Raw genomic sequence first — 26,923 nt, forward strand, 5'->3', positions numbered from 1 at the left:
GGTGAAATGTTGGAGGCATCACTGAGCCACTCTGGACTCAGGACAGTGAACCACATCCAGGAGTTCTGCTCAGAAAAATCCCAAATAAAAGTGCTCAAGGCCAGGCTGGATGGAGCTCTGAGCAGCCTGGGCTATGGGAAGGGTCCCTGTCCATGGGAGGAACCAGAGCAGCTTCAAGGTCCCTTTCCAGCCCAAACCATCCCATGGTTCTGTGACTCTGCTGACTCACTGGTTTTAAATAAATCCTAATTTGTTTTTAGCAATAAATGCTAAATTTTCTCCTAAAAATGGGCATTTTCTTTCCTCTCAGTGTTCTGAGATCAGTAAATATTTGATATGCTTGCTATAGAGCTCTCTATGTATTACATAGATTTATAGATATAAATCCCACTATTATAGCTGCCAATAGGTTTTGTCCTGTGCAAAAAAATCTGAGAAACAGTGAGCATTTTATGAACCCTTTTAAAATTCATTCTCTATGCAATCATGAACCAGCCTTATGTTTTATACTGGAAATTTCAGGGAAATGATTACAAATCACATGAAAAGAAATTTAGGATTTAACAGTTTCTTATCAGATATTTTTATTATAATCAGAGATCCTATAGCATCGGGGTTAGATACTTGGCTGCTTTTTTCTCCTTTAACTTAGTAATAATCCTGAGCCCCAAGAGGGCTCTTAAAATTCTACCTTTACATGCAAGAGCACTGCTCCAATGGCTTTCCCCCCCCGCCCCCCACATTTTTATTTCTCTCTCACACAAAAACCAATCCTCCATGAAGTTACCACCAGTGAGGCCAATAATAAAAACCAAAATGCACTGATGGAGATTTTAGTGCCGAGTTTCGTGCTACAACCCACCTTCATGGCTTGGTTAGAAGGGCAATAAATTCTGGTTTTTTGAAGGGGAAGCTACACTTCCTTTCTATCTCTGAATCTCCAAAAGCTGGGCTGAGGAGTTTGGATGATTTTGCCATGACAATGATGAGAAATTTTAAGGAAAAAGGCCAGCAGATGTTATACTTTGCATTAAAAAATAACGTACAGAGCATTCAGGTTTGTTATTTGGAATAGTGATCATGCAATGTAGCAAACTATTAAAAATAATGACAACTGCACACCAAATTCTGGGCATTTCCTCTGCAGGCTCAGTGCTGTATTTTATTTCACTTTGCAGAGAATTGTGTTTGGTCTCCTGCAGAAAGATTAGCATCAAATATTAATAGTTTTTCCCTATGCAGAGTCAGAAGATGGGAAGTGTTTGACTGTTTTCCATCATTCTAATAAACTGTTCTGAAAAGAAAGACTGATGGAGTGTCTGAGGTGCTGAAAACATTGCTGTGACAGTTAAAAAACGAGTCCCAATTCTGAACATCACAGCAGAGAGCAAGCCCCGAGGACTGATGGAGAAATGCTGGGGCTCTCCAGGTACAAATGCACCTTGTCAATCTTTGTACTCTCCTCAATACCACAACACTCCAGACATTTTTTTACCCTTTCACCCATTTCAGAAGGTCTGCGGGAGGCAATTAACAGGAATGAAAGCTACCTTGAGGTTTGAGCACATTGTTTTGAAACGCCACCCACAGAAGTTCACGGGTGATCTCGAATAAATGAGGTGAATAAAATCCTGTCGTCAAAAAAATGGGCACAGCCTATCATTCACCAGAAACCTGTTTGCCTTCCCTGCAAATTCATGATTTTGCTCTTTTGGCAGGAATTATTGACTTTGAGAAGGTGAACACATCAGGTCCAGACTCATTTCTCATGCATAATATGGGCAGGAAGGAATTCAGCCTCCAGATCCACCTGGAACTCTGGGGATAACTCTGTGTCACCTCTAGATCTCATCACCTCTTTCCTTTTTTGGATGCATCTAAAGGCATCCATAACAAAGTTCAAACAGCTCAAATTCCTCAGAAATGTGCATTTCCTTCCTGAAAGGCTTTTAAACAAGAGCTGACTGCAGGGGGAAAAAGAAAAAAAAAAAAAGAAAAACCAACGGCTCTGTTAAAAACGAAGCCGTTCCTTCCATAACATGTTAGATCAAATTAATGATTTAGTGAGTACAAGTATTGCTGCTATCAGACTTCCACAGCACTTCCAAAAGAGAAGTAGATGGCTGGAAAAATCCTGTGGAGAATTATTGCTCACACAGACGTGGCAGAACAGAGTTACAGCTCTCGCCAGCGACGAGAGCAATAAAGTCTGACGAAGATAATGCAACAAACATAATGGTTTGCTTTGCATCTTAAATAGATAATGAAGCAACCAGAGGCAATAGATCCAGCAGTTACTGTGCTCAGAGCTCCATAAATAACAGCTCAGAGCAGGAGGATTTACTGTGCTAATAAACTTAACAGACGACCGAATTCCGGCGCTTTTACTCACCCCACTGGTGATGTGAAGTTGGGGGGGGTCACTCCCAGGAGAAAGGCAGCGCCAAGGTTTGGAACAGTGCAGCCAAATGTGAGTTAAAATTGTGTTTTGTGGATGGGGAGAGGTCATCCTTAGAGACTGTGAATCAAATGTTCCCAGAGCAGGTCCCTTGGGAGCCTTCCTTCCCCCTCCACAGCTCCAACCCACAGGAGAAGGCTCCAGACACTTCTCCCAGTCCTGATCCACATCAGCCTCAAAGATTCAGTGATTCCACTCCGTGTTTCTGTTGGAGTAACCCATTCTGGGGTTCCCCTCACCTCCTTTTAGCTGCTCACACAGCTTCAAGCAGAACAAAGCTCCCCAGCTTCTCCAGCTGCAAGAAATCAGCCAGAATCAGAGCACTCAGAGCATTGGAGCAAAAATAATTTCTCCCAATTTAGGAAAGTGTCTCAGGAGGAGAAGGGAAGCAGAAGGGTTGCCCAGAAGTTGGAGATTCATTATTCCAAGTGTCCCAGGCCAGGCTGGACGGGGCTTGGTGTGACCTGAGCTCGTGGAAGGCGTCCCTGCCCACGGGACTGGAGGATCCTTGAGATCCCTTCCAACCCAAACCATCTCGGGATTCAGTTCTGGAGAGGGACGAGCTCTCACAACAACGAGGTGGAGATAAACAATCACCCACCAGCAGCTGAGGCACAGGCTGAAATTAAACAATCTCCTACCTAAATGTTCCCTTTCTATTCCCACCAAGAAAATCCTCTTGACATAATTTAATTACACCTAAGAGGACATTACACCTCAGCAGAGGCAGGGAATTCTGAGAGCGCTGTGTCAGAGCTGAAGACATTATCTGAGCCACTTTTGATGGGATTAATGTTGTTTAAGGGAGCTGAGGAGAATTTTGCTGCATGAGATAGAGCAGCAACAGAACAACAGGTCCAGAGGGTGAACACGACTCTTCCAGGCAGCGGCGGGTAATTATGAAATGTAATTATCCTTGGAGTTTCTCAGGGAAAAGAGCAAGGCTTGATAAACATTTTAGCACATTCTTGCTGTTAGGAGGGAAAGAAAGGGGAAGAAAAGGACATCTCAAGGAAATTAAAAACCTAAGGCAGCAGGTTTGAAATACTGAACGCTGCGGTTTGACAGGTCATTTAAATACGTGAAAATGTTATTTAATTCAGGTAACCTAAAACTGTACAAATAAAAGTAAATAAGAGGGAAGAGGATTATCTTACAGATGTGTGGGTGTGCAGGTAGGATGGGAATTTTAAAATCTAGATCTAAACCCAACACAGAGCCCCCCCTCCCCTTGCTGGTGGCTTCTCCCCATCCCTCAGATCCATCCCATTCCAGCAGCTCCAGTATGGAGTGGATCCAACCTGGGTGCAATTTTCTAAACTTTTTATAATATTCTGAGCAAAAATATACAAAGAACTCCACATGGGAAAGGAATAAGACAAAAAAATCTATTTATTCTCTCCCCTGTTACTTTTGCACTAAATTGTGAGCAGCTCACACTGACATTGTCCAAATCGATTTAAAATTCCTTTTCTATTATTAATTGTGAAAAAGAATAACATAATAGAAAACAGTGGCTGTGACTGCCAAAATCACCAAAGTAGATAAAGCAGCAAAATGTTTGTCCACTCCTTACAATTTACCTTGAAATACATTTTTTGCACATAGCAAAGAATAAATAATGTGAACAATGTGCTCCCTATATATCCTCTCCACTTCTACAAACAGAAAAAATAGGATGGGCTTTGCTGAGGACTCTGAAAGCACAAAGAAAGCTGTAAAGGAAAATATTTTACAGGAAATATTTTTTAATCATTCAATTTTAAAATTAAATTTTAAAGTATTATTTTAAAATAACTACCATTTGGATACAGTTCCATTCCAGAAAAGTTGATTCCTCAAGATTGTTGCCAGACATGGTCTCAAATTATAAAATCCTGCTCCTTGGTGTCATCCCAGCACTGTGACTCCACTTTATCCTTCTTCAATTTAGGACAGGTGTTGTGGGGCCAGAAATGTGTGATGCTGCAGAAACAGATGTGCTCCAAAATGTGCAAAAATCTGGAGCTGCCCGAGCTGGCATCCCTCGCCTTTTGTCACTTCAAATCAACATTTTCACGTGTGCTTCTGCATGGCTGGGGCTATTCTGATCAATCTGTTCCTGACACAATTTTGCATGTATGGAAAAGAATATATGGAACTTTGATTCCAGCAGATCAAAATCCCACAATGCAATCAAGGAGAGATTAAAAAAAAAAACTCTTTGTGAGGTTCATCAGGAGTGACTGGGGGAAATGTTCCATTTTTGTCCTCTGGTGTCCCCCTAAAGAATAAAACCCTGCCAGTTGTCAGAGTGTCAAGGTGTGTTGGCTTCACAACGAGCAAGGGAAGGCAAAACCTTCTGGAAGAGCCCAGGAATAGAAATGCTGCAAGAGAAAAGAAAACTTTGGCTTACCAGACGTTTTTCAACATTTACTCAGATCAAGCCTCTAAAAATAAAGATGTCTGCCTTTCCCACTAAATTAGCCTCAGCCAGGGATTCTTGTCAGATACATACATTACATAAAGCCAAAAAGAGTCTTAGAAATAGAATAAAAATAAATAAACCAAAAAAAATAGAAAGCCAGCAAATCTCTTGCTTTGAAAGGAGAGATTTGCTTTCATATACATAAATACAAATGAGTCTTTTATCCTGGCATGTGTAGCCTTAATTAGAGCTGGATGTACAGGAATTTCCAGACACTACAGAGGAAATGTCAATACAGATCACAAAGTACATCTGAATGGGTGCACAAAACCCCTGGGTGCAGCAATTCCTGCTGCAGAACAAATATTTGCTCCTTGTTTATACTCGTTGTTCTTAAAAAAAAAAATCAAAAATGAAAGATCAACCAATCCTACACTGAGTATTTAATGGAGAGGTCATTTAAAATAAAAATCTTCTCTATATGGTGGGGTTTTTTTCCCCCCTATAAATTTATTTATTCTACTAAAAATAATTTTGAAGCCTGTTTGACTTGGTGCAGCATCAAAGTGGAATCATTTTTACCATCCTGGTAGATTTCTACCCCCTGGTACATTGCTATCCTCATTATCCATGGAGCTGTTTGCTTCTTTTGTCCTGGGAAAACTCAGGCACAAATTGAACATTCTGGACTGACCTCCATGGGAATGGCAGAAGGGAAAGGGAGAAAAAGGAAGGACAGACAGACAGACAGACAGACAGAGGAATTGCTACACGAATTGATTTCAGAACTGCAACCTTTCAGAAAGGAAAGCCCCAGCAAAGGAAAAATTTGGGGGCAAAACATCCTAGAAAATGATTAGAAATTTCTGGAAATCCAGCAGGTTTTTTTCCATTATTAAAAAGTATTGTGAAAACACAACTGATGAAGACTATTTTTTTTTTTTTTGAACGTTCAAAAATTTTCAGAGATCTCACCCAAAAAACCTCAAATTTAAAGCTTAAACAAATTTAAACCCGGTAGGAAAACCCAATTCATGAGAAGTGAACACGAAGATTCAGTGCTTTAGATATATTCAGATTATACAAAGGGATATTTAAAGATCTGTTCCATTAGCAGCGATATTTGTAATCTCATGAACTTCTGTGCCATTCCCTCTGGGTGGGATGGCATTTTTAACCCTGCTGAACACAGACAAAATGCAGAAGAAATGTGTAAGAACATATTTGTGGAAAAATGCAGATTCAGGTCACCAGAACTATTTATATCTAATTCACAAGATTGTCTCATCTGAGGGGGGAAAAAAAAGTTTTGAGCAGACATCAAAGGTTTTTCTTTCTTTTTTTTTTTTTGCTTCAACATTTCAAAGCAAAATTGGTGCTATTTTTTACTTCCCATGTTTCATTTCAAAGTACTCCTTTCTTAAAGAGTAAAACATGAAGACATTTTGAAGATTTTTGTTTTGTTACAGGAGCTAATGAAAATAGTTTAGACTGACAGAAAACAAGCCAGGAGCTGTCTCAGGCATTTTGGGCTCACCTGGCAAAACAAGCAGTTATTTAGTGATTTATTTCAGAACTTCTCAAGTTATATATAAATTATAAAATATGAGAAAATACAGCACATCACTTGAGAGTAATGTAAAATAAGTAAAATACACTCAAATGGTCATAATTTTTTATAATGTGTGTGACCCCTGCCCTCAAATTGTAATTTAATAAAGTTTTGGTTTAATTGTCTTAGTTTTTATGGAATTAATATCAAATAACAGGAATCCATGCAAACACCTGCTGGTCTATGCTGACACTTCAGGTTCTGCTATTATGCATGAGTAGTAAAATTATATTTATATATTATATTTAAATATTTATTATGCACCTTTTAGGTTATATATTCACTGTAATACATATTTGCTAAGCATATTTATTATTTGTGTGTAACTACAGACACTCCACACCAACATCTTTATAGAACACCACTGAAATGAGGAGTTTAAATCTGCATTTCTGAAATTCCCACTCAATTCCCTGCCTTGGCCACAGAGATGGACATGGCACAGTTGAGGAGCTGAAATTTTTTTTTTTCCTTTCTTTTCCCTTTCCTTCCGAGATCTTTTTTCCTTTTAAGCTTCCATGACCCATTTGCTGAGGAATTTGCTGTTTGTTGGGAAGGAGCTGCCTGCCTGTCTGGCTCCAACAAAGGCAGCTTGATCACAGCTGCTGTTCTCAGCCAGAAAACTCCCAAAAAACATCATTCCTCAACACCTTCCTTGGAGGTACAAACCCCAGCAATCCCTGCTTCTAACCACACACCACAAACCCAAGAATATTTGGGAATTCTGCCCCCGGGGCCCAGCATGGGAAGGAGCAAATCCAGAAGAGGCACCAAGATGATCAGAGGGATGGAGAAAATTCCAGGGTGGTTGGATTGCTTTGAAAACACAAAATGAAAGAAAAATCAAGTTTATAGACTGCACTCCAGAAGAAGAATGAAGGAACAGACTCAAAGCCTGTGAGAGTCAGTCTAATATGGGAATTAGACCCTAAATAAGGGACTGGGTTGTCACAGCAGGACAAAGATTCAAACTAAATTTCAGGTTTGGATAGTTCCTCAAAGCTCCCTGGGAGAAGCAGCATTCCAAACCTAACAGAAAGGAAACAAAACTGAATTTCTCAATTGTATTTACACTGAGAAGGAAAAACAAACCAGCAGGATGAGTTTCCTTCTCCTTAGGATGAGTTTCCACAGAGGCACCAACTCCCCATGCAACAGCAGAAACCCAACAAGAGCTCACAGTCCCCATTCCATACCCGAATCTTTGCTTTTTGAGGCTGCTCTGAGTCAGTATCTCAACTCACTGGGACAGATTTCTTTGGGGATCTCACAAAGATCATTTTGTAAATTGCTGTGGGATCATTTCATGCAGATGACAGAGCTGAAAGCCAAAAAATAAAGAATTAAAGAGGCTGGGTTGTAGAGAGTGAAGCATGCATGCACATACGTATGTGTACATAGAAATATCACACTTCAGCTCTCTCCCAAATGCTGTGAGAACCAAAATAATTACAGTTCACAACTTTAATTAAAAGACTCCAGATTTGCTGCTTTCAAACCCTTTTTAAAATGTTGAGGGGAAAGTGGAGCATCTGATGCAGTGAACTCTTTCGACTTAGGCAGTTCTGGAAATCTCAAGAATTAATTTGAATTTGTGCTTTTTATGTTTTCTGTAGTTTTCTTCGAGGCTGGTAATGAAAATGTGGACCATGGATTGCACAGAACACATTTCCTGAAGGCTCCTGCTCTGCTGGCCTGGCAGTAAATCTCACTCCTGCAGAAATACAAGGAATTTTTCTCTTTACAATACCCACCAGGAAAGCCAGTTGAATCTTTTTACTCCAAAAACTCAGCCCCTCAACTTTTAAACTTCTCTCAGAGATGCAGGGTGATACCACAGCTCGTCCAGAAGCCTATTTGGATTTAGGAAATTAATTTTCTTGGGCTGTCCTCAAATCCAAGCCATCCACATTAGGCTTACAGGGTATCTGCTCAGGGAAAAGCACAGAATTGTATTTACCACACAAGTTATTCCTCCTGCAAAGCAAAAGGAGAGAGAAACAGACAGAAATTGTCTGAAGGAAATGTCTTTATAGCCATTGTCACCCACAACATATTCCTACAATTAAAATTAAAAAAAAGAAAGGAATTGGGAAATTTCTCATCAGGCCAGGGACTGTCACCAGCGTCCCATGGAGTAATGCTACATGCAAAGAAATGTATGGAAAAGAGCATTTGGGAGACACTGCCAGTCATGTAAAACACACTAAAAGCTGAATTTCAAAGGCCTGGAGGTTGCTGAGGAGATTTTTGAAGAACTGGAATTCCTAGGATTCCATCCATGCCCCCAGTCCCCAGCACACACATTCCCTGGGCTGAGGAAAGCCCCACACTCTCAGGATTCCTGCCCCACCATTCCTTTATTATCCAGTGGGAATGGCCTCCACTGTGCCAGGACAGGCTCAGGCTGGATATTTGGGAAGATTTCTTCCCTAAAAGAGTGACCAAGCACTGGGAAAGGCTGCCCAAAAACCAGTCCAGGTGGCACTTTGGGATTTGGTTTAGTGGGCAGCATGGGGTTCAGTTAAAAATTGGATAATCTTGGGGGCCTTTCCCAACCTTAACAACTCCAGGATTCTTTCCCACTTCAAGTAAGAGCAGTGAAATAACCTCAGTGACACATTTAGGACTGTGACACAAGCATCCCTACATTCCATACAGACTGAGCATCCTCAGGGAATGTCAGCACAGCCTTGGAGTGCTGTGCCAAACCAGCCAATAAAACAATAGACAGGGGGAAAAAATCCTGGATTTTATTTACTTTGAAACAAATCAAGCTTTTCACCATCACAAATATTACCAGAGAAGTGTAGGGACTGGGAGTGAAGCTTTTGACAGCACAGATTTATTTGCAAATTCAAACAACTCTGTTGTGATATTTTCCCTTTAGATTTGTTGTTTCCCTCTTGGTTCTGATCAGAGACATCTCTTAAAGAAAAAGGGAAAATATGCATAAATATCGTATTTGACAAATGCAATAAAAATCAATTTGCCACTTTTCCCCCTCAAAAAGCTGCAAACCATTTGCAAAGCAATGCCCAGGCCGTGTTTTCTCCTCCCCACAGGCTCTGACACCACAGAAACACAAAGAACAGAATAAAAATCAGTCCCTGCTTCCATGACATCCCCTGATTTCAGCTGAGAGCAATTTCCCCGAGATGGATTTCTCCAGCTGGGAATACTCAGCACAATTCTCCTCCTCATCCTGGACATTTCACCCACTAAACCATTCCTCTGCTCTGAGGACAGCAGCAAATAGCACCATTTGTTCTCCCAGGAGACTGGCTGCTCCTGAAATGTGAAGAAGCTCGTGGCAAATGGGCAGAACGTTAGGAATAAATAAGAAAACAGGGGCAGCAGAAATAAATCTCCCATGATGACTTTTCTCATTCATTTAAAATGGGAAACAGCCTTTGCCGGGCTCACAGACACAGCAAATTTGCAATTTGCAGGGGAAAAAATGGGTTATCTGCTGTTTGAAATATCAACTGGAAAGCAAAATGTAAAGACACAGGCTCCCACAAACAGCCAGCAATTTGAGGAAATTATATCAGCCAGGGGACAAGAGATGTTTGCTACAGCCATTTAAACAATAAATTGCTTTAAATTTGTAAGTGAACCAACGAAACACTAAATTTCACCCTGTTTTTCAGGAAGCTGCTGCTGCACCCCAGCAGGGATTAAATAACACACGTTGTGCTCGATTTTACAAACAAGTTTAATCTCAGTGCCACTTCCTCAGTGTCTCCAACTCCATCTGCCCAGGGATTCACCTTTCCCAGGGGTTATTTCGTGCTCTCCCCTCGCCTACAGCAGAATTTCCCCTCTGCAGTTCGATCTGAGGCTCCTCAGGTGCTCAGGAGAGTTAAATGAAGTGAAAAGTCCTGACTTGGAGCCGAGTCTCTCTTGCTGCTCCTCAAACCACCACGAAGGTTCAGAGCAAGTGCAGGTGACAAAGCTGCCCCAGCCAGATTTCAGTGGGGATTTCCTGAGAAAGAGCAGAAGAAATCTCACTTGCCTGAATTCTTTGTGAATTTTCAGACCACACAGTGACCTGGACAGCTTTCCCCAGAAGAATTTCATCCTTGCTGGGACAGCACAAAGAGGAGCTTCCATCACCACTGCAACAGCCAGAAAGAAGAAGATGAATTAAACAAACAGAACTTGGATTGGAAGCACTTCCTGAGGTATTTCCAGTTTTCACCTTCAGGAGGTGGTTCACATGGCAACACCAATCCCTGACCTGAGTGAAAGCCTTATCCAAAAGGGTCCTTTAATTCTGTTTTTGCCTCTCTTCCAAGAAACTTTCACAACCAAATGTGTCCAAAGAAGGTCCCTCAGAACTGTTTAATTTCAGTAACAAAAGCCCATGAGTTTGTTGAATAATTTCTTATTTGTTCTCCTCAACATTTCACTTCCTAATCAGCATTTTCATTCCCAGCCTGACAAGCTGATTGATTATTTTTGTTATCTGTCTCAGAGCTTCATCACAGAATTTTGAAGAGAAGTTACAGGGTGAATAAATGCAAAAGATGAAGTGGTTTAAATTAGAAATGTTCAGATTCAAGACCAAATTGCAAAACTTCAGCTGTTTCTGTAACTTTAAACCATCATCCAGGAGCTGAAGTGCCAGGACTTGTATTTTGTAGAGCACAGCAAGGCCCAAGTGAGTTAAAAAGAACCTGTTTGAATTTCCAAAGCATTTCACACCCACATCGAATGCCTGAACAACTCTGCTCCTTCCTTTTATCTCCAAGAAGAGTAAATGGAGATTTTTTTTGGGCTAGGAGGGCAAACAGGTGACTGGAAATGTGGTTCTGTGCTGGTGAGGCTGAGTCCCCACCTCTCAGGAGAGGGAAGGTGACAAGGCAGGAGTTAGGAACTGCTTCTGTCTGGATCCCCCTGAGCACAGACACATTTAGGAATTCACTCCATCAACTTTCACCATTTTCCAGTTAACTTTCCTGGTCAAGTGCCTGCCTGGCAGCAGCTCCAGTAAATCTGTGCCACGGGGAAAGAAATGTCCCATCACCACTGCAGCTCTCCACAGTGCTCTGAAATGGAGCTCATCACTAACACAGCTTTGCAAACCTCCAGCAGGGAACACCCAAGATTTTCCTCTCTCTGCATATGAAAACGTTGCTTTTCTAGAGTTTTCTAGACAAAAAATTTTGGGACCAGCAATGGTCCCCAGCCACAGGTGATCCCTGCATTGGGTGAAGACACACAGCAATAAACAGGTTGTTCACTCACAGTCAGAGAAACCTGGACAGCAGAACCTCGAGGAATCCCTTGGAGAAATCTGGGAAAAGATGGAGCAGGAACGATGGAGAACATTTGTTCCCTAAATGTGAATAAATTCAGCTTTCAAATACTGCAGGCAGAGAGAGACAGGATCCAATCAGCCTAAAAAAAAAAAAAAAAAACAAAACAAAACTTCATCTACTTCTCTACAATCTGGTAAGAAGAGCAGAAGCTCTGTGATGAGATCCTGGCAGATGTGGGGCTGGAAAAGGTTGAAGTTGGAATGAGCCATTTCCACCAAAAAACCCCAGTGAAGCAGAGTTTGGTGGTGCTTCAGATGGGGTGAGTCTGTGAAGCCATCCAGAGATGGCTTCAAACATTTAATTTTACTAGCCCAACACCCCAAAATTCCCCACAAAACAACCAGGAAAGGTTGGTCTCACACTCAGCCTTGGGGCTCCCCCCTCTCCAAGGCCAGAGGTGCTGCTGTTCTGATAAAAGTGATTTCTATTATTTTCACAGAGATGTGTTAGCACCAAAACATTACCAGAATCGTTATTTCATAAAGAAACACCTAAAATGCCTTTGGCCAGCAAAGAGGAAATCAGGTTGTTCAAACAAGGCAGAACCCCTTTTATATGAGAGTGTTTTCCTACCAAACCAAAAGCACTGAACAGAGGATGCAACAGACAAATGCAGGATGAACTCAACTTCATAACAAATTTTTCCCTGCATGAATAAAACCTCTGTCCACACAGAATGTTTGCAGTGCTCCACATTAACTCGGAGCTAACAAACGTGGTAAGCTCAAAAATAGCTGCCTGAAACCTTTAATCTCCTTTCTGGAGTTATGTTTTTATTAGCAGGCTGTGGTTTCCAAAGTAAGCTGTGTAGCCAAACAGGAATGGATTTTATCCAGGACTTTTCCTCAAGAATTGCATGCTGCAAATGGTTTAATTTAAATGTCAGGGAGGGAGAGGATTTCACCTGAGCAATATCCAAAGGTTAGGACAATATGTCACTGGAGATATTTCCTTAATGCCACCACAATGCCTGTGGAACCACCCACAGCTGAGAATCACCGAGAGCAGCTTTAATCAATTGAAAACTCTGTTAGAAGGTGTTCATAAAATGCATTAAATTTCTCTGTGAGTTACTCAGCAGAGTGAGGGAATGTGCTGTTGGAGTGGAAAGCCCATGGAGATGTTGGAAACAGCTACTTTGAAATCCCAGCCAACACTCAGGCTCCATGCAAAGCCTCTGCTATAGAAAATTTCTGTCTTGAGCATTAATTTTCATGCCTGAGAAGTAGTCTTGCATATTTTCTCCTCATTTAGCACACCTGAGAACAAAGAACACCAAAAAAAAAGGAGCGGATGCTTTTGTAAGTTCAGCGAGGTGATGAATACCTCAACTTCACGGCAACAATAGGACACGTCTGACCTGCACCACTGAAAGGAATGATGAGCAGACATGCAAATCTTCCTTAATTACCTCTCTTTGTAAAAAAATGGGCAAAAAAATGGGTGGCAACTTGAGGGAGAAGCAATCAGTCAGTCAAACCACAAAGCAGTGGAAAGGTCAGATTCTTACAGCCCAAACATCGTGAATTACAAGAAATATAAAGCATTAAAATTCCAAATGGCTGCTTCAGACAGAGGCTTTAATGAGAATGAGAAAAGACACAGCAATCTGTCCTCTCGACAAAAATTGTAATGAGAATGTTCTCCTCTCAGTCTCTTCAGTGAGGGAAAAGATGTTTCTGTGCCAGGACCATGAAGGACTCAGCTCCTCTGTTTGCACATTACACAGTTCAGGAAACTCACGTGGATCCATTGATTCGTCCTTTACTCCTTCCAAAAAAAAATGCTGAGAGGTCTGGCCTGGCTTCCAGCCATCCTCAGCCACAATTCCTGGCTCCCACCGGGTTTGTGGAACACCCCAGCTCTGCAGTGGGCAAGGAACAATCAGGAAAGACGCAGGAAAAATTACAAATAAAGAGTTAAACAAGCCTGGTTCAATGATGAGACTTTAACCCACCCGTTAAATCACGCCCACCAGCGAGACCAGAAGATGGGCACGGTGTAATTTTTCCTCTGGAACACTCCAAACCCCTTTGGAAGAAGCTCCCAGAGCTCCATCCCTTCCCAGGCAGCACAGATGGGCTCCGTGCTGCTCCAGCGGTCACGGCCTCTCGCTGCCCACCCAAAAAACACCCCGGTGACCCCTGCAGCTCCCTGCTCCCCTCCCTGAGCTCCAGCAAGGACTCCCAGAGTCCCAGCTGCCATTTCTGGATTTAATGACCCTTGTTAGGAACACGTCTGATGATTTCCATTCCATGTGAAACCACATTTTTAACCTTGCCAGCGTTCCCGTGCTGTCCCTCAAACACGCTCAGGAGAGCAGCAGCTCCCGAGTGTGGAAGTGTCTGACTGCTCCTGGCTCCTCTTCTGTGCCTTTCAAGGATTTCAGAGCAAGTCTGGCTTTTTCTAAGAACAAGAAAATAGAAATTTCTTTTGCCCGTTTTGTTTTGGGTTTTGGGTTTTTTGTTTTTTGTTTTTTTTTTTTTTGTATTTTTAAAAATCTATCACAAACCATTACCAGGTTTTGGCAAGAGGCAAATAAACAACATGCCTTGCTCCGAAGTGATTACACCTTTAATGATCCCATCACCACCACCACAAGCAGATATAACAAGTCCTCCCTTCCATCTTTAAAAAATAATCAGGGTATCATGGTGTTTTACCGTTGCATTCCCTCTTTTTTTCCCCCCTCTCTCACTACCTCCAGCCCCACAGGAAGCAATCATTTCTATGCAAATGCTGGCTAATAGAAACATAACTTCTCCATACCCTGCCTTTCCTTGGGGAAACCAATCTGCTGGCTCTGTTTGGAGAGGCACAGAAAGCACTGAGCTGCAGAATTTATCTGATATTAACGTTTTCTGCATCATTTACATATTCATGGCTCGCTTCTTGTGCACTCTTTATTCTGGAGGAGCAGGAATCACCTCGTTTCCAACAGTCAAGAAAAATGGGAGGTAACTGCTGCAAACCCAGTTCAGTTCAGGAACCACTCAGAAAACCTCTTGAAATTCCATTTAATGGCAAAATTGCTCCAAATTCCTGTTCTCCGTGGGCTGAAGCACTCAGTGACCATTTTTGGGCTGAAACACGAGGAACTGACTGCTCACAGGCATGCAAGAGGTCACCTGGTCACAAGGGAAACGTGGCAGATATGGATAATTATGAAGAGGAATTATCAGCAGAGAAAGAGTTTCTGTCATCTTCACCACTCAGCAAAGCACCTGCTGGTGCCTTGAGCAGGGAAAATCCTGATTCTGTATATATATATTCTGAATATATATATATATGTATTTGCTGTATATATATATTTGCTGGAGCAAATCTCTCACATCCTCTGGACAGCAGGACAGGCTGCCAGCTTTAGGCTCCAAAATCCTGTTTTTTTCCTATTTTGTCCCCTTTACTTTGTGATCCAAAATGCTCCCCCTGGGGTTCCTGCTGTAGGAAGGAAGAAGAGGCTCTGCCCAGCATCCCCCAAAGCCTTCACTGCTCCTCCTGAATGCACCAGCCAGGCTGGGTTCATTACAGCCCAGCTGCCAAAAATCTGTCTTCCTAAAAGAATTCGACTTCTGGGAAAATGATAAACAGGGAGGACAATTATTTGTGAGAATCTTTGGATTAATACAGGGGGTGCTGATCTCAGCACACACTCCAGAGTGTCAGACATTAAAACTGAGCTGTACTTTGCAGCTTTTTCATATTTCTGCCAAAATACCGAAATAAATAAATAAATAAATAAATAAATAAACAACCTGAAGCCTTTGTGTAAGAACAAATGTCTCAATCAGTGTTTCCAGTCTGCTCTGTGCTTTTGCACATCCTACAGTCACACAGGTCCTCGATCCCCTCTCATTTTCAAAGCTCAGCAAGAAGCAGCTCCAAAATCTCCAAGGGAAGCTCCAGGAGTTTTGTCTCTCCAAACACCTCTGGCATTGCAAATCCTCCCATTGAAAAATTCTCTGCTGGGAGGTTGGTGAGGCCATGGAATAGAATATTCCCAGAGCAGCTGTGGCTGCCTCTGGATCCCTGGAATTGTCCAAGGCCAGGCTGGGCAGGGCTTGGAGCAGCCTGGGATAGTGGAAGGTGTCCCTGCCCATGGCAGGGAAATTGTTAAGTCAGAAATTAAAGAGTAAAATCCTTCACCTTTTAAGATAAGGAATACAAGTAGAAAAACAAATCTCTGTCTGAAAAATAAATTTTTCTTCAAGCAAAAAGTGCCCACGGTTATTTACATAGGAATTCCTATTTCCAACAGTTTCTACATGAAAACTGATAACTGCATGCAAGTTAATAAATTAAAAGTTGTCTCTTAAAATAACTCCTAAAGATCTAAAAATATCTTCATATTAAATTTAGCAGATTTTTTTCCTTTCTTTTCATCAAAGCCTTTGGTTGTACTGCACCTGAACTTGCTCATCTCTCTCATCTTCTCCATGGGGAGTGAAATGAAACCCAACTCATTGTTTGGGGTTGATGAAGCACCTCAGCCTCCCTCACCAGCCTCATATTTCCATTAATAAATCAGCCCTACCTCTAACAGAAGATCAAATTTTCAAAAGAGAAAACAAAGAAGGAAAAAAAAAATCAATGCAGAGGTGTCATTATCTGAGGAATTGAATAGAATAAAAAAAAAAAAAAACAACCTTTTTGCAAATCAAGAAGAAATAAAGTGAAGCAATGCCTGAGTCAGCAGTTTGGAGCCAACCTCCCTCCTCCCTCTCTGGCTTCTGGCTCCACAGGTGTCCCTTGGGTTTTGTTCCTCCTGTCTTCACTGCTTTGGTTTGGGCTCATTTTGGTGCCACATGTGCTAAGTCAGCAAATTCTTCCATAGACCTGGAAATTCCATTTTTCCTGCAGCTGGAGAAGCACAGCCCCTTATTTTGGGAAGAGCTGTGATCCCTGCCTGGTGCTGGAATCCCACCCCTCATTCCAGCTGGGGAGAGCTGAGCCCTGCCCCAGCTGTTTGGAACGGCTGCCAGTGCACTTTGCTAACCTTGTGGGAGCCCAGGATCATCAGCCTAATTAAAATTGTTGCTGTATTTGTTTAGCCAGGCTCTCCCTTTTATCTGCACCCATCGTGGTTTTGCCTCATCACTTCAAGAAGCGTCTGTGGGTGGGAACAGTGAGTGATAGATTCAAATAATGAGGCTCTAAACGACTACAAAAGACTTTACACTGCTGTGAATCATCCATCTCCAGTGCTGCATTATTCAGAAATTAATGCAACCCTATAAATGAATAATGATTTAAATGTACTTTTAAAAATTGTTAATGCTCCAGCACTTTTTCCTTCTCTACATAATCAGAAAATTGATTATGACTACGACTAGACCTATGTTCTTAATTTAACTTATGTAATGGGGATGTAGAAAAAGCTTTGCAACAACAGTGGAAATGGAAAGATTTCCAGGAGACTGGAAATGGGTTTCTAACCTTCAGAACTCCCTAGCCAAACTCAGAGGGAATTAACACCAAAAAAAGCCTCCTGGAAAGCTGTAGGCTCTAGAGAAAACTGAAGTATTGCCAAAGCTGAGGGAAAAGATCCAAAATAGACCAGAATATGTGTCAAATAGTAAGGATAAAGGACCATAAGGAAAATATGAGTACAGAAGATTTTTTTGCTCATTATTTGTTTTCCCACATTACTCTTATTTTTAAAAACCAAGCTGTTAGGAGAATCCTAAAGCCAGGAGATGAATGAACAGCAGAAACAACACAAACTGATTTCCAGGTATTTGCATCTGAGGATGATTCCCATCAGGATTGTCTGATGAACAGCAAAACACAGTGGGATTTCTAAAAGGATCTGTTTTCCAGAGGAGCTGTGGCTGCCCCTGGACCCCTGGCAGTGTCCAAGGCCAGGCTGGATGGAGCTTAGAGCACCCTGGGATAGTGGAAGGTGTCCCTGCCCATGGAAGAGGGTGGCACTTGAGGATTTTAAGGTCCTTTCCAACCCAAACCTTTCAGGAACTTTTAAGATTTCACTCCTCTCTCTGGGTTTTCATTTTTAGCAATAATGATCCCTTCACCTCTCTTTGAAGCCACCTTGATAAAGAGATCCCAAACTGGTGAAGGCAGGGAGTTCACACAGGGGGAGAGACAAAAGCCACAGAGAATGGTTATTGATCCTTCAGGAATCAAGGGTGATGTGACAACTTCGATCCTGCCCAGTTAATCTTATTAAAATCAGAATTATTCTGGTTTCAGGAGGATGTGAGTGAAATTCAAACTGGGTCTGTGCATTTTTACTGAACCCTATCTGAGCAACGCATCAGCTCTTCTTTAGGCACACGTTTTAAAATAGATATTATGTAAATTATTAAATGCTTTTCTGTTCAATTCACGCTGGGAATTTTTCAGGAGCAGACCAGAGATGAGAAATCCTTCTCTTCACACAAAAGCAAGTGAAATGTAACAACTCCCTCCACCAAAAGACTGGTGAACAAGGTTTTCTTTTGTGCAGCAATAAAAGTATAATGGATACATTATTTAGAGCTCTGCTCAAACCAGACACTTCAAAGCCTCTTCAGCCCCAGATGATGCTTTCAGTAAAGTCATCTTCCACCAGAACTGGTTTATATTTGCAGGTCCCCATTAAATAATCATAATTAACTGATGCCATAAAGGACATGAACTCTGCTGAGGCTACAGCCACAGATGTCCCCTCATTAAAGCCTTGCAAAAATCAAAATCACTGCAGGATTGTCCCAAAGCCTCAGTGAAATGGTGTCACCAACCCTGCTCCTCCCCATCACTTGGAGTTGGATAAACTCCCCTCTCCCACTCCCATTTAACCCTGCTGAGAAACTGGGAGCTCCAATTTCCTGCCCTCCCCATTTACCACGATGAAAACATTCCCTGTCTTAGTTCCTCCTTGGCTGAAGGGCTGCAGGAACACTGGGAATGCCAGCTGATCCCTCAGGAATGGGAATCCTTGCAGGAATAACCCACAGGACCCTGGCACTCACCCAGCACTGGTGACTCTGGGTCACGTTTAATTCTGCAGGTGAGGCTCAGGCAAACAAATAATAACCAAACAAATAATAACCAAACAAATAAAAATAAAGAAACAAATAATAACCAAACCTGCTGCTTTCTCTGTTAAATGCCAAGAAAGATTTCTAAGTCTTAAACCTGACTGCTTGTACTGAGTCAGACAAAACTACTTAAGTTTAATTTAATCAAGATTAAATTTTTCAAAGGTGGTGAAGAAGAGAGGTTAAATTTTTGATTTTCTTTTATAGCTTTAAAGGCAGATCTGTGACTCTTAAGAGCTCCCCCCTAACAAGCTGAGAATCTTGATCTTAAGATTTTTCCCACTCACAAGAAGAAAAATCTTGATCTCAATGATAAATATTGGCCAGCTAAAGAAAAACAAGTGTCTCATCTCAATATTGGAAAGGACCTTTGGTGTTTCCTCTCACAGCTGAGATAGAAAAACCAATACCACCAAATTCATGGTGCCTGCAATTTCACAATTGATTCAATTTCAAATTTTTTGTGCCTTTTTTTTTCTCCCCACAATGTTTCTTTGTCTGTTTTTAAAACTATCTGCAGTAATTTCTGACTCTCTTGAATGAGCTCATTCATTAGGAAAACAGCAAATTCTTACCAGTGTATAGGAATTGTTTGCATCTGACTCCAAAATCAAAATGGAAACTGATTCTCGTGGTGTTCAGTAGGAAGGAATTCAGGAAAAAAATCCTGAAGAACCTCTTCTCTCCCAAATCCATGTGCATTCTGCATCCTAAATAAAGTCAGCCCATGAATTAAGCTAGATGTTCAATTTTACATAATTAGCTTTAAAGATTCATATCTAAAACATATAAAACCTTGCTCTCCTATATTTTCAGGATAAATGGGAATGTGGTTATTACTTTACAAACTCACACAGGAAGAGTTGAGCAATAAACAACAAATCCAACTCATTGAGGGCCTCCTGGACAGTGACACCAATGGAATGGAATTGTCCTGATCTCTCTCACTGCCAACCTTAAAACAACTTTGTGTTCCTGGTTTTCACTAATTCCAGCTCTTACTTCTGAAGATCTGACCTCGAAATGTGCAGGGAATGCTTTAGCTGAGCCTTGTACCTTTAAACAGGGATTTCCACGAGTCATAAATTATTCTCTTTTCAATGCTCAAGACTGACAAAGGTGCCAGCTTTTCAATTTAATTAGGGAAATTCTCTGTAAGAGATGTATTTTAGTCAAGTTCTGTTCTCTCAGCTTCACCTTAGGTTTCATCTTTTCCATCAGCCAAACAAACGCTCTCAAATTGTTCGCTCAGAAATCATCTCGTGGAGATAAAACAAATTATTCCATTTTGCATACTTACATTTATCTTGAGAGATGCCTTCAAATCCTCCTCTGGCTGCCTGGGACATCCATTGTTTTCCTGAGTTTCCTAAAGGAAAAGCTTCCCAAAGCAGAGGAATTGAGGGACATCAACCCCCATCCCCAACCACTTCATCTTCCACCTCAATTCCCCAAATTCTGCCACTACAGAAAGGAAATCATCTGTGGAAAAGCTGCTCAAAGCAGGAGCAGAGAATTCCATCAGGGAGGAACAAATAAATTCATTACATTGAGGGTTGAAAGTAAAACATTCTGTAGATAATTTCTGTATTAATCACAGGTTTTGACATGAAACAGAAATTATCTTCTCATTGGAAGGATTCAGACATTAAACTTTGATTATTCCTTCTCTGCATTTTTCTCCAGGCACTGGAGAAGTCACTGAAACCTTATGCAAGTTCCACTCTTAACTATGGATTTGCTCCCATTGATTTGTAAGAGTGTAACTGAGGAGAAATACATCAACTTGATTAAAATGACCCATTTTTATTGACTTTGTCTGTAATGAATTTTCCTGCAGCTGAACTAAAAGCACATTTGTACAACCTGAACTCCTCCCGTAGTGCAGAATCAGAAGCAGCAAAATGCACAAATAACTTTGAATTTAACAAGCTCTGTTCTAATCTCAGCCACAGCTGCAAAAATGATGTTTTTCTTAAATTATTTTCCCTAGTTTGAATGTAGGTATTGCTGTTAAAGCAAAATCCAATAAAGTAAATGAGAATATTATTTAAAATTATGAACCTTACAGTTCATGGTTACACCTGGAAAGTGATTTTAGTGAGTCATGAAATAGGCAGGGCCTGGGATTCTTAGATTTGAAAAGTGGTGCTTAAGGTTAGTTCAAGAATTGAAAAAAAATCAGAACCTCCACAAGTTATTAAAACGGGAAAATATCATAATACAGAATTCATAACATAGAATTCTATGAAAGGCTATAAAAAACTTAAGAACAAACACACACAAATGCCATTGCTTTTCCTGTCTGTGTGAAATGAGACGTTAACTTCATTCCCAGCAACTGGACTGGCCCTGAATTCCCCATTTCTTGGTTATCATTTTTTTTTTTTTTTAATCTATTTAAGTAGTTTGAATTTTCTAAAGCTTAATGAGTGGACATGACATTTAAACCGTGATTTATTATATTCCTGAATGACACATGCATTACTTTCACAAAGACTGAATGAAGGTTTTGCCAGGTTATCAGTGCCTTTTCTAGGACGTATAAATATTGGTGAAATTCCTTTGTGACACGTACAGAATTCTGCACACTTTAAACACAATTAGCTGACTGATTATGCACATATGAGAAATCAATCAAAATCAGAGCTTACAAAAATCCTCCTGCTGATGAAATGAAGGCAATTACTCAAAATAAAGCATCTCCAACATTGAGACAGTGACCTGGAGGCACAAAGTCATGGAATGGTTTGGGTTGGAAGAGTTCCATAAAATCCAGGAGCTCTTTCCCTGTGAATGTTGGGGAGCTCAGAGAAAAGATGACCTCAAATCCTACTCTTAAGCACACCTATTTCCCAGAGGTTTATAAAATATGGGTTGTGTAAAAATAAAAGTGTGGTTCTCTCGCCCAAATCCTTGATCTGACTCCCACCAATTTTTTCTTGATCTGACTCCCACCAATTTTGGCTTAGTCATAAACATTTTCCTCCTAATGCTGTTATCCTTTCAGCAGTTTGCAAGATTGCTCTGTGATTGTTTCTTTTTATTCTCACAGGCCTGTGAATTATACTGAACAGCCTACTCTTTATTTCACTTTTTTTTTGATCTTACTTTACAAAATCAGGGTTTATCAAGCTCATAACCACATCCCTGTGCTTTTCCCCAACGAAAGGCAGCAGTAAAAGATGCAAAGAAAAACCTAAACTGTTTCAATTTTCTAAAGCCAGGGGGTGAGGTAAAAGAGAAAGCAGGTTTTGAACAATTTTGTCCTAATAACTATTGATCCTACTGGGGAATTTTTGCAGCAAGCAGCACGGAACTGCCAAAATATGCAGCAGGAAGGGATTATAGGTATATGCAGAGATAACATAATCTCCTCATAAATCAGTTAAATAGTCAATCAAGCACAAGACACAAATCCAGAGGAATCCTGGCTTCAGCAGCTCACAGAACTCCCCGGATTTTTTTTTTTTTTAAAGGTGCTCTAATCCTGTTAAGATTTCAGAGGCAAAGCAGTTACGAGACTGAGCTTGAATCATTTCCTGCTCCTGCATCATTAAGCAGGGCCCGAGTGAATTAATTACATCTGATCACCCCCCCAAGGCAGTGAGGCCACGCAAGGTGTGAGCCAGGGGCTGCACAACATTTATTACTGGTGACAGGGCAGCAGCAGCAGAAACCTCTGCCTTCCACATCCAAGAGTGAGCCACACATCCGAGTGGGAGAGAGCAGAGCTGGGTTTGCTGAAATAAATCCTTCAATCCACTCAGCTGCTGCAGGGGAAGTGGGGAAATGGGATACTGAGTGCTGTGACATTGTTTTCATTATTCCACAGCCATTCTTGAGCGTGATGCTGCAATTTCACTGTGCTGCTTCAGGACTCACCTCAGTTCCTGCCCTTGGGGTCAAGAGGAGAATCCTGGCAGGATCCCAGGAGCCCAAATCCACCTGGAGGATGATCCACAAAGTTCCTCCTGGACAGGAGAGGCTTCAGGGACATTTGCTGTCACTGTGAGAACCCAAAGCTCAGACAAAATTGCTGCTCTCCCCATCTCTGCACACATTCCTATTGGAATTCACATTTTTTAGCATAAATGGATGGTATTTAAATTAAATTTAACTACTGGCCCGGACTATAATTTGAATTAATACTCTCACTGCACACCTGCACAAAGACGAGGTGAGGTGGCCCTCACACAGTGACATCTCTATTTTATAACCCCTCAGATGCACCATCTAATTCTCTTTTCTGACTGCAAAGTGGGCAGGAAAAATTATGATGAAGCAACTTTGTCAGGGCGTCCTGAGCTCTGTTACAGGGAGAGACCTCAGGGTGGTTGATGCTGGCAGAATTCACACAGCAATTTCTCCACCCAGCTGTTCTCACCTGGATCCAGCCCACGAGGATCTCCACAATCTGGGGGTTGTTCAGTTCACAGAAACAGCCACACTTCAATACAAGAATATTCTGTGAAAAACCCAAAATATTCTGGCTCTAGCAAGTTCTTATGATAATATCTGTGACCCACTAAAAGATGTGACACTCACCAGTCCTTCCACCTAAACCACCTCAGTTTATAGAAAAATCTATTTTATTTGTCAATAATTCTTATATATTCTGCCAAACCTTTTTTAAAACACTGATATTGACAACCTTTTTCTCAGCAATTAAGAAAATCTCTACCAAAGAAAAGCTCAATTTTTTTAACAGTGTTGCAGAATTAACAGATCCTTTTCCTTTCTTCCTCCCCATCTCTGTCATAAATGAATTTTAACAAGCTGAGCTCGTTAAACATATTTAGCACAAGTACCTGAAGCAGATTTTAATAGTTTCAGTATTCCTAAAATATCTCTTGTGAAAAACACGCAGCTAGAAGAACACATTAACGTGCTGCAGGGGTTTTGGGGCCGATTTTTCAAGGAGGCATCACTCCAGATCACCTTTGTTAGGAGGGATGGTGCAAACCTTTGGAATTCTGCTCCAGAGGACACCTCAGAGCACATCCCCTGGCTCTGAGCACCACCCTGCAGGCCCCCCAAAGCTCCCCTGCCCTGGGCAGGACTGATGGTTTGGTATTTTTAAACCCCTCAGGAAGTGTCTGGGGGAAGGTTTGCAATTATTCCACTGTTCTGTGCCCTCATTTAGAGGTGGAATCAGCCAGGTTTGGGTTCTTCCAAGATCCCCCTCGTGGCCATCCTGGTTTTTTTTGGAATTGTGGAGGGAAATTTGTGCAACTGGTGTGAGACCACAGGGAAAGATCCCCAATCTGACTTCCAGGATTCCCAGTCAGTGGTCACCTTATCTTGGATTTTAAACATTCCTCCCTTTTAAAAATATTCCCCAAACTTTCTGTAAATAAAGCACTTTCCCTTTTCCCAAGGCATGTTTTCCTAAGGTTTCACAGCTCTAATTATTATGAGCAGTATTTTCATGGTCTGTTACATTGCTCAAAAATATAACCCAAAAAAAAGACCTATTTTGAAAGTTGCTTTGAACTTCCTAAGTCGATGATTTCTTACATAACTGCAATAAAAACCTCTGGGAAAGAATCTATTACAAGCACTGTGTCAGCAATTTTAGCTCATTACAGATGGCTCTCCCCCCTTTCCCCAGAACTATTTAATGAATTAAAACTCAGGATTGGATCATTCCAGAGCTGAGAGCAGCCAGAGATTTTCCTGGGAGGTTCTTAATCTGAGATTAAGGGCTAATTAAAGGAATGGATTTAATGAAGGAGGTGATTCTTCAGTGGAGCTGAGCTCAGCCCTCTCAGAGGCATCTCAGCACCACCAAAAATCTGCCCACTGCAAACCCTGGTGTCCTCTGGCAATTCCCCATGATCATGGGGAGATTTCAGGGAAAATCAAGGGATAAATCAAGCCAGACTCATGGATTTAAGTAAAAAAAAGAGATAAATAAGAGATCTCACTACACATCACTTACTGTGGGGCCTCAAATCTGCTCTGTTCAACACAGCTCCTTCTCCAGGAATTCTTCAGCTCCTTCTCCAGGAATTCTTCAGCTCCTTTCCCCAGGAATTCTTCAGCTCCTTCTCCAGGAATTCTTCAGTTCCTTTCCCAGGAATTCTTCAGCTCCTTTCCCCAGGAATTCTTTAAAGTTCCTTCCCCAGGAATTCTTCAGCTCCTTCCCCAGGAATTCTTCAGTTCCTTTCCCCAGGAATTCTTCAGCTCCTTTCCCAGGAATTCTTCCATCTGTTGCCCTCACAATATCAGGAGGACAAAATTAGTCATAGGTAGCCCAGTGCCATCTGTTCCCAGGCTGGGAATGAGCAGCCAGCACAAAATTCCCTTTCCTGAGTGCAGTTTTCCTTCTGGAGGAGAGCTGCAGGAACTGGTGAAGGTTCTGCCACCCTCAATGGCAAACTCTGCTCATTCTGCATTTCCCAAAGCCCCCGTCCATGGCTTTTTGTTGTTTGATTCTGGTTTGTTTTGCCCGAAAAAAATGGAACCCCAAAGCCAAAAGGAAGAATTGTTTGGAATCTCCTTTCCTTTTGAGGCTGGTCCCACCAGCTCAGGTTTATTCCAGGTCTGAAAAATTTGGTCTCTACCCAAAAAACCTCATCCTGACTGAGGTAAATTTGAATATGGCAAAAAAAAAAAAAAAAAAAGAAAAAAAAAAAGAAAAAAAAGAAGTTGCTTTTTACTGTCTGGTATCTTCCACACTAATTATCCACCAGGAACCATGTGAACACACACTTGACACCTCCTTATTAATTCTAGTCCTTGCTTCCACTTTGTCCTTTTGCAATTTAAGTGGTAGCACCTCACCTACAGGTAAAGTTATTAATACATAATTCAAGAAATAATCCTACAGCACCCATAAAAATAATATTTTTTTTTTTTTTACTTTTTTAATTTCTAGGCAAAGTTATGCAACAGCAGCAGAACAATAGGGACAAATTCCAATATTAATGCAAGCAGATAACTAAAAGTAAACAAATAAATCCATAAACATTAACATTTCCATTACTTACATCCTAAACACCGTGATATCAACCAGATAAAAAGCACAGCAGAGATTTCTCCAGCTTTGGCATTATGAGCTGCAAAAATTGCTACAGTAAATCAACAGGCAAAGTTTTTTTATGGCTAAATATATAATTTAAAAAGAAAACATTCTGTTCACCCAGGAAAACCTGAGCTGATTTGAAACAGAACATCTCGGTTTGAATCAACATGTCAGAATCCAAGAGGAAGCTCACATCACTAAAAACTCAACATTTGGATTTGTCTATTTTTGATTATTCCATAGTCCTTCCACAGTGGAAAACTAGATTAATTTGAGCCAAAAAAGAGCAAAATTATTTCCATAGTAGTAGCCCTAAAAAAAAAATCCCGAACACCTTAGGACTATCAGGTGCAGGATGAAACAGAAACTCCAATTAACAGATTGGGTTTTTGGCAGTTTTTCAACATTTTGTGACTAAAATACTGCTCTATTTTCCAGGATTTTTGCAAAGCTGGTGTAACTTCATCTAGTAATCCTTACACTCGAATTTTCAAAAACTCATGGCTTAAATGAACAATTCTTTTTAGAAGATTCTCAAATAGCAAGGGAGCCTTTGTATTTTGTATTTTACTTAACTGGGACATCACTGGAACTTAATCCAGTGCTATAATCACTGTGAGGGACAGATCCATTACTAAGAAGACACTCTTAGGTCTGGCTTTTTTCTCATTTCATGGCATCTTTCACACCCTTTGTTAGCAGAGACCTCAGAGCCAACAAATCTCCTTTAAGGTACTGAAGTGAGGGTAAAAACGAGGTAGGACAAGAAAATGAGAGAAGAAAAATAAAATTTTATGCAGTTTCCCTATTCAGCTGATCTTTATAAATGGTTTCACCATTCCAGCTGATTTTGTCATGTCCTGAAAACACCTATTTAGACATAATTGCATTATGCTCCAATGACACAACTGCATTGATTACACATCAGGGAGGGAATTCAGGCCCACATCAGGGGGTGAGATAAAGAGATAAATTGCTTTACTTATTGAATGTTTAGTGCAATAATTAGTATGGAAAAGATCCCATAGAAAGCCGTGTCAGCAAGCATC

At 41.1% G+C, this 26,923-nt stretch overlaps 1 long non-coding RNA gene across 1 annotated transcript in view; it reads right to left on the minus strand.

The window, feature by feature from the left end:
• Window positions 1–3,820: 3,820 nt before the first annotated feature.
• LOC148222710 (uncharacterized) overlaps window positions 3,821–26,923 on the minus strand; it is a 151,548-nt gene continuing 128,445 nt past the window's right edge. The window contains exons 7-15 of the long non-coding RNA XR_015805796.1: window positions 24,789–25,057; window positions 22,730–22,853; window positions 20,145–20,225; window positions 19,420–19,554; window positions 13,548–13,668; window positions 11,731–11,883; window positions 8,232–10,598; window positions 7,674–7,798; window positions 3,821–4,824 (exon numbers count right to left, since the gene is read on the minus strand). This is a non-coding gene — a long non-coding RNA (uncharacterized LOC148222710). The remainder of the gene's footprint in view (window positions 4,825–7,673; window positions 7,799–8,231; window positions 10,599–11,730; window positions 11,884–13,547; window positions 13,669–19,419; window positions 19,555–20,144; window positions 20,226–22,729; window positions 22,854–24,788; window positions 25,058–26,923) is intronic.

This window comes from Sturnus vulgaris, chromosome 10, assembly GCF_052056855.1.
Source record: "Sturnus vulgaris isolate bStuVul1 chromosome 10, bStuVul1.hap1, whole genome shotgun sequence".
Classification (NCBI taxonomy): Eukaryota; Metazoa; Chordata; class Aves; order Passeriformes; family Sturnidae; genus Sturnus; species Sturnus vulgaris.